Consider the following 10658-nt stretch of genomic DNA (forward strand, 5'->3'; position numbering starts at 1 on the left):
AACTATGAGAGTGAGTTCCTGTTGTTTTAGCCACTAAATACGTGGCGGTTTGTTACAACAGCCACAGGAAACTAATACTCCTTCGGTTATTGTATACAACACAGCTTACAGTTTAAAGGAATTATTTTGAGTATCGCAGAGTTCAGCATGACTTCACATGCACTTAAGTTTTGGCCAAAGGTGTTTTAGGCCCAGAGTGGAGGTTTAGTCAAGAGCTGGAGCATTTGTGATGTAAAATACATATGAGCATGGTATAATCACCAGGCCAAAAGCCTGCTCTTCATGAGGTAAAAATTTTGAGATGCCTCTGCTGATACCTAGAAGAAACATCAGAAGTAAGATGCTCTTTCCAGGTGTTTTGAAACTCTTAAAATTAGGCAGTATGAAAACTACAGTCTGGTTTATTTCAAGCAGACAGTGCATAAATTCTGTTGGGAGTTGAGAGCTAATATTAGACTCTTCTAGATGGCCTACATGCTAGAAGGGATTAAAGAGCCTGCTGATCACTGGGACAGGAATGGTGCTAACCAAAGGAGGGGAGGAAGTTCAAGGTGGGAGGAGGCTGCAGGCTAACATGACAGCTACCGTTAGAGCCCAGAGACACGTGGTTCAATTTCTCCAGCATTTTTTTCTAGCACTGGAATATAGCATGACTCTGCAAGTGCTGTCCTAGAGGCCATGAGAGGGTTTGGCAGATAGGGCTTCTAGAGCAAATAGAGGCGAGGAAGACCACGACTGAAACCGACTCCTGGACACCATTTTGGGGGCTGGAAAGTTTAAAGCAAGGGGGGACCAGATAGAGCAGGTGGGATTCTCTGCACAGATGACCCATAGTCTAAATTTCAGTGAACTGCTGTATTAAGCAAATTTTACCCAATTTTATTTCTCAGAATATCTACAGGAACACTGAAGGGTCTAAGACTTTGCTCTTCTTCCAAACAGCAGTTTCATGAATGCTAGCAGAAGATGTGAGATCCTGGGTCAGAGACAATGGATTTAGTTACTTAGAGCACGGTAAGCAACATGAGCTTCATGTTTGCTTTGCACCCCACATCCCATGGAGGTAACCGGGAGTAATCTAGGTGGAGGCTGCACATGGAGTGGGTTTGTATCACAGCTGAGGAACTCTGAGTTTAGGAAACCCAAATCTTAATGAGCTGGCCACACGCAAACCTGCCTAACTTTTGCATCAGAGGGAAACATTTTTATTGTACTGGTTAGTAAAGAGACCGTCTCTGTCTTCTAAAGCTGTTCACTTTATACAAACATCTTTGAAATACCAGTCTGGAATAAAAGCTATCAGTGCCTCTATTTGCAAGACATGCAGAAACTAGAGAGACCTATGGAGAATGGACTACCCATCTCTACATGTTCTTAGCTCTTACTAATTCATCTCGAGCTTAATCTTTCATGAGTTTAGAAGATTACAGTGTCTATTTTGGACCACAGCATAGCGCAGAGAAAAGTCTTATTGGTCTGAGGATCAGTTGGCCTTTGTTCTAACTAACACAGCTTTCCACTGGCTGTGTGATCTTAAGTAAATGAAGTTCCCATCCAGCTCTAAATTATACGAAGCTATACCATGTCCTAGATCTCCCCAGATTAGAATCCCTTAGGGTAAGGGAACCATTCCAGAATATACAGAAGTTATTTAACCAGAAAACTGGCACATGTACAAGTACGAACTGTAGGAATGAATTCACTGCAACTCAGCATTTACTGAGCACATATTCATTGGGTGGCTCAAGGAGTGCCAAAGCTAGGATGAGTTTCAGTGCCATGAAGTTACATATACTGTGGTATGGAAATACATGACAGTAATAAATTCTGCTAGGCCTTGAGTAATAATTAGGATTTAGGTAAGGAGCTTTCTAGAAGATGGGGACATCACAAAACAACACACACAAAAACTAAGTTAAGGGACATTATGAGTCTGAGCTGAAAATAAGCCATCCAAGTTAGATTCCAGCAAGATGAAGCTGTTTTCTTTAAACTGGTTAGGAGACACCAATAGTGGAACTACCTGTGTGAGGATTATCAGCATATACTTAAGACCATGCAGGTAGATGAGATTACATCAGGACAAAAAGGACTAAAAACTGGGAAACATCAACATCTAAGGGACAAAGTTGGCAATGAAAAAGTGGTCAGATAGTAAGACCTAAGACCAAGGTCACGTTGATGGTCTTGCATTTCAAGAGGCCAAATGGACAGGTCTGCAAATAGATCATTAGTAGTCTTTGCCAGAGAAGTGTAACTAGAATGATGAGGGGAGAATCTGTCTAAAAGGGTCTGTAAAGTAACTGAAAAACAAGAATTAACTGGTGAGTAGAAATGACTCCTTTAAGAAACTGGGTGAAAAGAAAAGTTTTTTACAGGATGGCATGGTTTTTGTTTTGCTTTGAGGGAAAAACTTTCAGAATGATCCTACAGACACAATAGTAGTTAGAATGGTTGCACACAAAGAAATACATCTATAGGGTTTAAAATATTTCAAGAAAAGCTAGGGCTTCCCTGGTGGCGCAGTGGTTGAGAGTCCTCCTGCCGATGTGGGAGACACGAGTTCGTGCCCCGGTCCGGGAGGATCCCACGTGCCGCGGAGCGGCTGGGTCCGTGGGCCATGGCCCCTGAGCCTGCGCATCCGGAGCCTGTGCTCCACAACCGGAGAGGCCACGACGGTGAGAGGCCCGCGTACCGCAAAAAAAAAAAAAAAAAAAGAAAAGCTAGGATCACAAACTGCACCTTGACCATGCTCCATTCTTCCAGATTCTTATTCATTTGGTGAATCATGAACCAGCTACCAAGTAATCACTGAACAAGAGGTAATGTCCTTGTATGTATGTGTTTATAGTAATTTGTAGATCTGGGGCTTTATTTTTTACTTCCTGATTTTAACAAGACCGTTTTTTTTTTCCTAAAGTGAAGTCTCTTCAACAGCTATATTTTTAATTACCCTCCAGTCTTCACTCAAGAAGAAATAGACCTGAATGAAGATAATAATTTGACAAGAAACTCATGACACAAAGGTGTTCATAAGGCATAAAGGAGAAAAGCCCATATTAAGCCTGCCACCCTGGCAATATGTTTGGTGAGTGCAGACATTACAGAACACATCTTTTCCCTTTCCATCACCTGGCTTTATCAAACCCATTCACCACCAAAACCTATACAGCAGTGCTTAAGGAGCAGCATAAAAGACTTAAAACTAGTGCCAGTGGAGCAGAACATTTGCCCAGAAACCTAAACTTTTGAGAAACAGTAGCTGATAATGTTCTAAATTTGATGAGAACTTAAACCCAAGGATGCAAGAATCTCACAGAACCCCAAGCATAAGACACGTGAAGAAAACTACACTAAAGCACATCCTATAATCAAATTCTGTAAAATCAGTGATGAGAAAATCTTAAGAGCAGAAAGAGAAAAAAAGACATTACAAGAGGAACAACAGGTACAAATGACAGTACACTTCACCTCTGAGAAAGTAAGCCAGAAGACAGTAGAGCAAAATACTTTAATTATTCAAAGGAAAAAAAAAAAGGTGAGCCTAGAATTTTATAATCAATAAAAATACATTTTTTAAAATGAAAGCAAAATAAAACTTTTTCAGACATACAAAAGGTGAAAGAATTAATCACCAGCAGATCTACAGTACCAGAAATGTAAAAGGATGTCCCTCAAGCAGAAGGAAAATGGATCTACTCTAATGAAGAGAGATGATAATGTGTTGGTAAACATAAAAGACACCTACCTACTTTTAAAATCTCTTTAGAAGATTACTGGCTGTTTAAAACAAAATCAGCAATGTGTTGTTGTGGGGTTTATATATATGTTGAAGTACAAAATATGACAATAAAAAAGGAGTGAAATTAAGTATACTGCTGAGATCCATACCTATCAAGTGTTACACTACTTGAAGGTAGACTGCCATGTTATGGATGCATACTACAAACCCTAAAGGAACAATTAAAATAACACCACAAAGAATTATCATTTATAATCCAACAGAGGCGACAAAGTGAATCAAAGAATGAGATTCAGTTAATCCAAGAAGAAGACAAGGAAAAAGGGAACAAAGAATAAGATAAATACAAAATTTTAAAATGGTAGATTTAAATGCAACCATATCAATAATCACATTACATATAAATGGTCAAAAAAACCCCAATTAAAAGGCAGAGATTATCAAACGATAAAAAAATATATGATCCACCTGTATGGTGCCTAAAAGAAACCCACTTTAAATATGAAGACACAAGTAAGTTAAAATTAAAAGAACTGATGGAAAAAGATGTATCCTGATAATACTAATCAAAAGAAAGTTGGACTGGCATTATTACTATCAGAGTCCCTTTAGAGCAAAAATAAGAGATAAAGTGTTATTTCATAATGAAGAAAGGGCCAATTCATCAAGATGACACAGCAGGCCTAAATATGCACTAATAAGAGAGCTTCAACATACCTGAAGCAAAAAATGAGAGAACTGTAATGAGAAACAGACAAATCCATAATTATACTCAGATATCAACACCCCTCTAATAACTGATAGAAAAATTAGAAAATGACTACAGATATAGAACACTTAAAAACACTATCACCCAATATGACTTAATTGACATTTACAGAACACTCCACCCATAACAGCAGAATACACATTCTTTTCAACTGCACATAGAACATTTACTAAGAGCATATTCTGGGCCATAAAACATCTCATTAAACAAATTTAAAAGTATTCAAATTATATAGGTGTGTTATCTGGCCACAATGGAATCAAATAATAACAGAAAGATTTGGAAAATCCCCAAATATTTTGAAATTAACATAAATAATAACCCTTGGATAAAGATGATGTTAAAAGGAAAATAAGACAATGTTTTAAACTACGTGAAAATGAAAATACATCAAAGACTGGGGATGCAACTACAGCAATACTTAGAGGGAAATTTATAGCATTAAACAACTTTATAAGAAAGGAAAGGTCTTCAATGACCCTAAGCACCCAGTTTAAGAAACTAGAAAAATAAGAGCAAATAAAACCCAAAGTAAACAGAAGAAATAAGAGCAGAAATAAGCAAAATCAAATCTGAAAAACAGATAAGTCAATGGGACCAAAAGCTGGTTCTATTGAAAGATCAACAAAATTGATAAATGACCAGAATAATCAAAATTAAGAGACAAGATACAAATTACCACATAATTCTCAGTCCATTGAAGAGAAGGAAATACATCCTAAGTCATTCTGAGGCCAGCAGACCCTGATTCCTAAACTAGACACAGGTATTACAAGGAAAGGAAATTCTTAAAATGTAAGCAAATCAAACCCAGCAATTTATTTTTTTAAAGAAAGCAGAGGGTTTTGGGGTTTTTTTTTTAATTTATTTATTTTTGGCTGTGTTGGGTCTTCGTTGCTGCTCTAGTTGCAGCGAGCAGGGGGCCACTCCTCGTTGCAGTGCACAGGCTTCTCATTCAGGTGGCTTCCCCTGTTGCGGAGCATGGGCTCTAGGCGCATGGGCTTCAGAGTGCAGGCTCAGTAGCTGTAGCGCACAGGCCCAGTTGCTCCATGGCATGTGGGATCTTCCCAGATCAGGGCTTGAACCCATGTCCCCTGCATCGGCAGGCGGATTCTTAACCACTGTGCCACCAGGGAAGCCCAAGCAATATATTTTAAAAGAAACTTAATATATTATGGTCAAGTAAAATTTATCCCAGGAATGTAAGTTTGGTTTATCATTCCAAAATCAATATAATTCACAATATATAAACATAGACTAAAGAAGAAAAAAGATAAGTTTGTCTCAATAAGGCAGAAAAGAATTTCCCCAACCTCATTGAAGGCATCTTTGAAAGACTAAGTGCTTTCTTGTAAGATCAGGACCAACACAAATATGTTCACTCACTAGTCTATTCAGAACTGTACTAGAGGTTCTAGCCAATGCCATAGGCCAGAATAAATAAGTTAATAAAAGAACCAGATTGGAAAGGAAGAAGCTTATTTTGTAAACTGTATTTGCAGATATGATCATCTATGTGAAAAATATGGAATACACACATATAAAAAGCTGCTAGAGTGAATTTAGCAAGGTTTCAGGATAAAAGACCATATACAGAAATAAATTATATTTTATACACTAGCAATGAAAAACTAGAAATGTTTCCAAAACAATACTGCAGCATCAAAACACTAGTCTTCAGGGATAAAATGGACAAAAGATTTGCATTACCTTTATACTGGAACTAACAAACGCTGCTGAGAGAAATTAAGGAAGGCCTAAATAATTGAGATATCTCATGTTCCTGAGTCAGTGATTCAGTATGGGTAAGACTTCAACTTTCCACCAAACTGTTCTATAGATTCAGTGCATTCCCAGTGAAAACCCTGACAGGCTTTTTTTCTGGGGAAATTTACAACCTGATTCTGAAGTTTGTATGGAAATACAAAGGACTTAGTTTAAACCATTTTGAAAAATAAGTTGGAGGACTAATACTATCTGACTTATAAAGACTTACTATAAATTTACAGGGCTTTCCTGGTGGCACAGTGGTTGGGAGTCCCCCTGCCAGTGCAGGGTACACGGGTTTGGGCCCTGGTCCGGGAAGATCCCACATACCGTGGAGCAACTGGGCCTGCGAGCCACAACTACTGGGGCCCATGTGCCTGGAGCCAGTGCTCTGCAGCGGGAGGGGCCGCCACAGTGAGAAGCCCATGCACCACAACTAGAGAAAGGCAGTAGCGAAGACCCAGCGCAGCCCAAAATAAATAAATTTTTAAAGAAGAGGCAAACCATTTAAAAAAAGAAAAAGAAAAAATAAAGTTACAGTAATCAACATAGTAAGTTACTGGTGTAAAGATAAATAGATTAATGAAAAAGAAGAGACGAGTCCAGAAATAGATCAAGATACATATGGCCAATTCATTTTAATAAAGATGCCAAGGCAATTCAGTGGAACGACTGGATAGCTATAAGCAGAAAAAAAAAAAAAAAATATCTTGACTCTTACCTCACACCATATACAAACAATTACCAATTCAAAATGGGTCATACCCTGAATAGCCAAAGCAATCTTGAGAAAGAAAAATGGAGCTGGAGGACTCAGGCTTTCTGACCTCAGGCTATCCTACAAAGGTACAGTAATCAAAACAGTATATTACTGGCACAGAAACAGAAATACACAGATCAATGGAACAGGAGAGAAAGCCCAGAAATAAACCCATGCACCTATGGTCAATTATTCCACGACAAAGTAGGCAAGAATATACAATGGAGAAAAGACAGTCTTCAATAAGTGGTGCTGGGAAAACTGGAAAGCCACATGTAAAAGAATGAAATTAGAACATTCTCCAACACTATAAACAAAAATAAACTCAAAATGGGTTAAAGGCCTAAATGTAAGACCAGATACTATAAAACTCTTAGAGGAAAATGTAGGCAGAACACTCTGACATAAGTCACAGCAATATTTTTTCGAATCTACCTCCTAGAGTAATGAAAATAAAAACAAAAATAAACAAATGGGACCTAATTAAACTTAAAACCTTTTGCACAGCAAAGGAAACCATAAACAAAACGAAAAGACAACTCACAGAATGGGAGAAAATATTTGCAAACAATGCAACCAACAAGGGATTAATCTGCAAAGTATATAAAGACCTCATATAACTCAATATCAAAAAACATACAGGGGCTTCCCTGGTGGCGCAGTGGTTGAGAGTCCGCCTGTTGATGCAGGGGACACGGGTTCGTGCCCCGGTCTGGGAAGATCCCACATGCCGCAGAGCGGCTAGGCCCGTGAGCCATGGCCGCTGAGCCTGCACGTCCGGAGCCTGTGCTCCACAATGGGAGAGGCCACAACAGTGAGAGGCCCACGTACCGGAAAAACAAACAAAAAACATACAAACAAAAACCAAACAACTCAAAACATGAGAAGACCTGAACAGACATTTTTCCAAAGAAGACATACAGATGGCCAGAAAGCACATGAAAAGATGCTCAACACTGCTAATTATTAGGGAAATGCAAATCAAAACTACAATGAGTTGTCACCTCACGTGGGTCAGAATGGCCATCATCAAAAAGTTTGTAAGAGAGTAGCACTGACATATATACACTACCAAATGTAAAATCGATAGCTAGTGGGAAGTGGCTGTATAGCACAGGGAGATCAGCTTGGTGCTTTGTGACCACCTAGAGGGGTGGGATAGGGAGGGTGGGAGGGAGGCTCAAGAGGGAGGGGATATGGGGATATATGTATACATATAGCTGATTCACTTTGTTATACAGCAGAAACTAACACAACATTGTAAATCAATTATATTCCAATAAAGATGTTAAAAAAGATTAATAAAATAATATCGTTTTTAAAAAGTTTACAAATAATAAATGCTGGAGAGGGTATGGAGAAAAGGGAACCCTCCTACACGGTGGGAATGTAAATTGGTACAGCCACTATGAGAACAGTATGGAGGTTCCTTAAAAAACTAAAAACAGAGCTATCGTATGATCGAGCAATCACAATCCTTAGGCGTATATCTGGAAGAAGCCATACTCTGAAAAGATACGTACCCCAATTTTCACTGCAGCACTACTTAGAACAGCCAAGACATGGAAGCAACCTAAACGTCTATGGACAGATGAATGGATAAAGATGTAATAAATATACACAATGCAATATTAGCCATAAAAAAGAATGAAGTAATTAATGGCATTTGCAGCAACGTCGATGGACCTAGAGATTATCATACTAAGTGAAGTCAGCCAAAGACAAATATCATATGATATCACTTATATGTGGAATCTAAAAAACATGATACAAACGAACTTACAAAACAGAAACAGACTCACAGAAAACAAACTTATGGTTACCAAAAGGGAAAGGTGGGGGGGGGGGAGGGATAAATTAGGAAGTTGGGATTAACATATACACACTGCCATATATAAAAGACAATCAACAAGGACCTACTATTTAGCACAAGGAACTCTACTCAATACTCTGTAATCTACATGGGAAAAGAATCTGAAAAAGAATAGTTATATGTATGTATATGTATAACTGAATCACTTTGCTGTACACCTGAAACTAACACAACATTGTAAATCAACTATACCCCAATATAAAATAAAAATTAAAAAATAAAATAAAATGGGTCATAGACCTAAATTCATGACAAACTTTATTTAAAAAAAGCAATTAATTGGCCTTCATGAAAATTTAAAACTTTTACTTTTTAAATAATACGTTTAAGAAAATGAAGACTGGGCTTCCCTGGTGGCGCAGTGGTTGAGAGTCCGCCTGCCGATGCAGGGGACACGGGTTCGTGTCCCGGTCTGGGAAGATCCTACATGCCGCGGAGCGGCTGGGCCCATGAGCCATGGCCGCTGAGTCTGCGCGTCCGGAGCCTGTGCTCCGCAACGGGAGAGGCCACGACAGTGAGAGGCCCGCGTACCGCCAAAAAAGAAAAAAGAAAAAGCTATAATAACATTACACGCATATTAAAATCGTTAAAATTTAAAAAGCTCATCATACCAAGTGCTGATGAGGATGTGGAGCACCTAGGACTCTGACAGACTGCTAAGTAAAATGGCACTGGCAGTGAAATACATGTAAGACTCCACCATTCCACTCCTAGACATTACTCAAGAGAAATGAACAACATGTACAAAATGTAGCTAGCAGCTTTATTTGTAATAGCCCAAAACTGGAAACAATTCAAAAGTCTATCAACAGGTAAATGGATAAATTCCAGTACATCCATACAATGGACTACTAACTCAATAAAAAAGGAATGAATTACTGAAGCACACACACAGATGAATCTCCAAATAATTATGGTGAGTGAAAGAAGACACAAAAAACTATAGTATGATTCTACTTTTGGGTAATTCTGGAAAATTCAAACCAATCTGTAGTGACAAAGCTGATCAGTGTTTGCCTGAGGATGTGAGGAGTAGCCAGAGAGATTATAAAAGAGCACAAAGAAGCTTTTAGGTGTGGTGGGTATATTCATTATCTTGATTGAAGTGGTTTCATGTATATACATGTCAAATTTTGCCAAATTATACACTTATTTTTAAAAAGTCATTTGCCTTTTTCACTGTACAACACCGTATACAGCGCTGGTTAAACTGCACATGATAATGTCATCATTCTTACAGATAATGGGATGCGTGTTCGTGTATTCTTTTGTTTTAAATTTTATTTTCCAGTATGGCAAATATCTATCTATATGTAAACAGTGGTGTGCTAGAGTAGACTTGCACCGGCTCACAAGAGCCAATCGAGCACATCTATTCCCAGCTCTGTGTTTAGAGGTGTTACACTGATAGCTTGAATTTGGCAGTAAGTACACCATGGAAATTGGCAAATGCTACTATAAAATCGACTTCTTCTCAGACAGCTGGTCATTAAACATTTACCAACCTACCACTAGCTATAACATACATAAACCTCAATGGAATTCTTAATTTTTAATTATGTAAAAGGATTCTGAAAACCACTAGGCTAAAAATTTACCTTTATCAAGCTATAAGTGTTACTAGGGAGAAAAGAAAAAGAGACACACCCCTATCAAGAAAATCTTTTGCAGAGACTCACACTTTAGTTACCTTGACCAAATTATGCTACTGCCATTCTCCTAGGGGGCTCATTATTGAAACAATGTT

The sequence above is a fragment of the Phocoena sinus genome, chromosome 4 (assembly GCF_008692025.1).
Source record: "Phocoena sinus isolate mPhoSin1 chromosome 4, mPhoSin1.pri, whole genome shotgun sequence".
Classification (NCBI taxonomy): Eukaryota; Metazoa; Chordata; class Mammalia; order Artiodactyla; family Phocoenidae; genus Phocoena; species Phocoena sinus.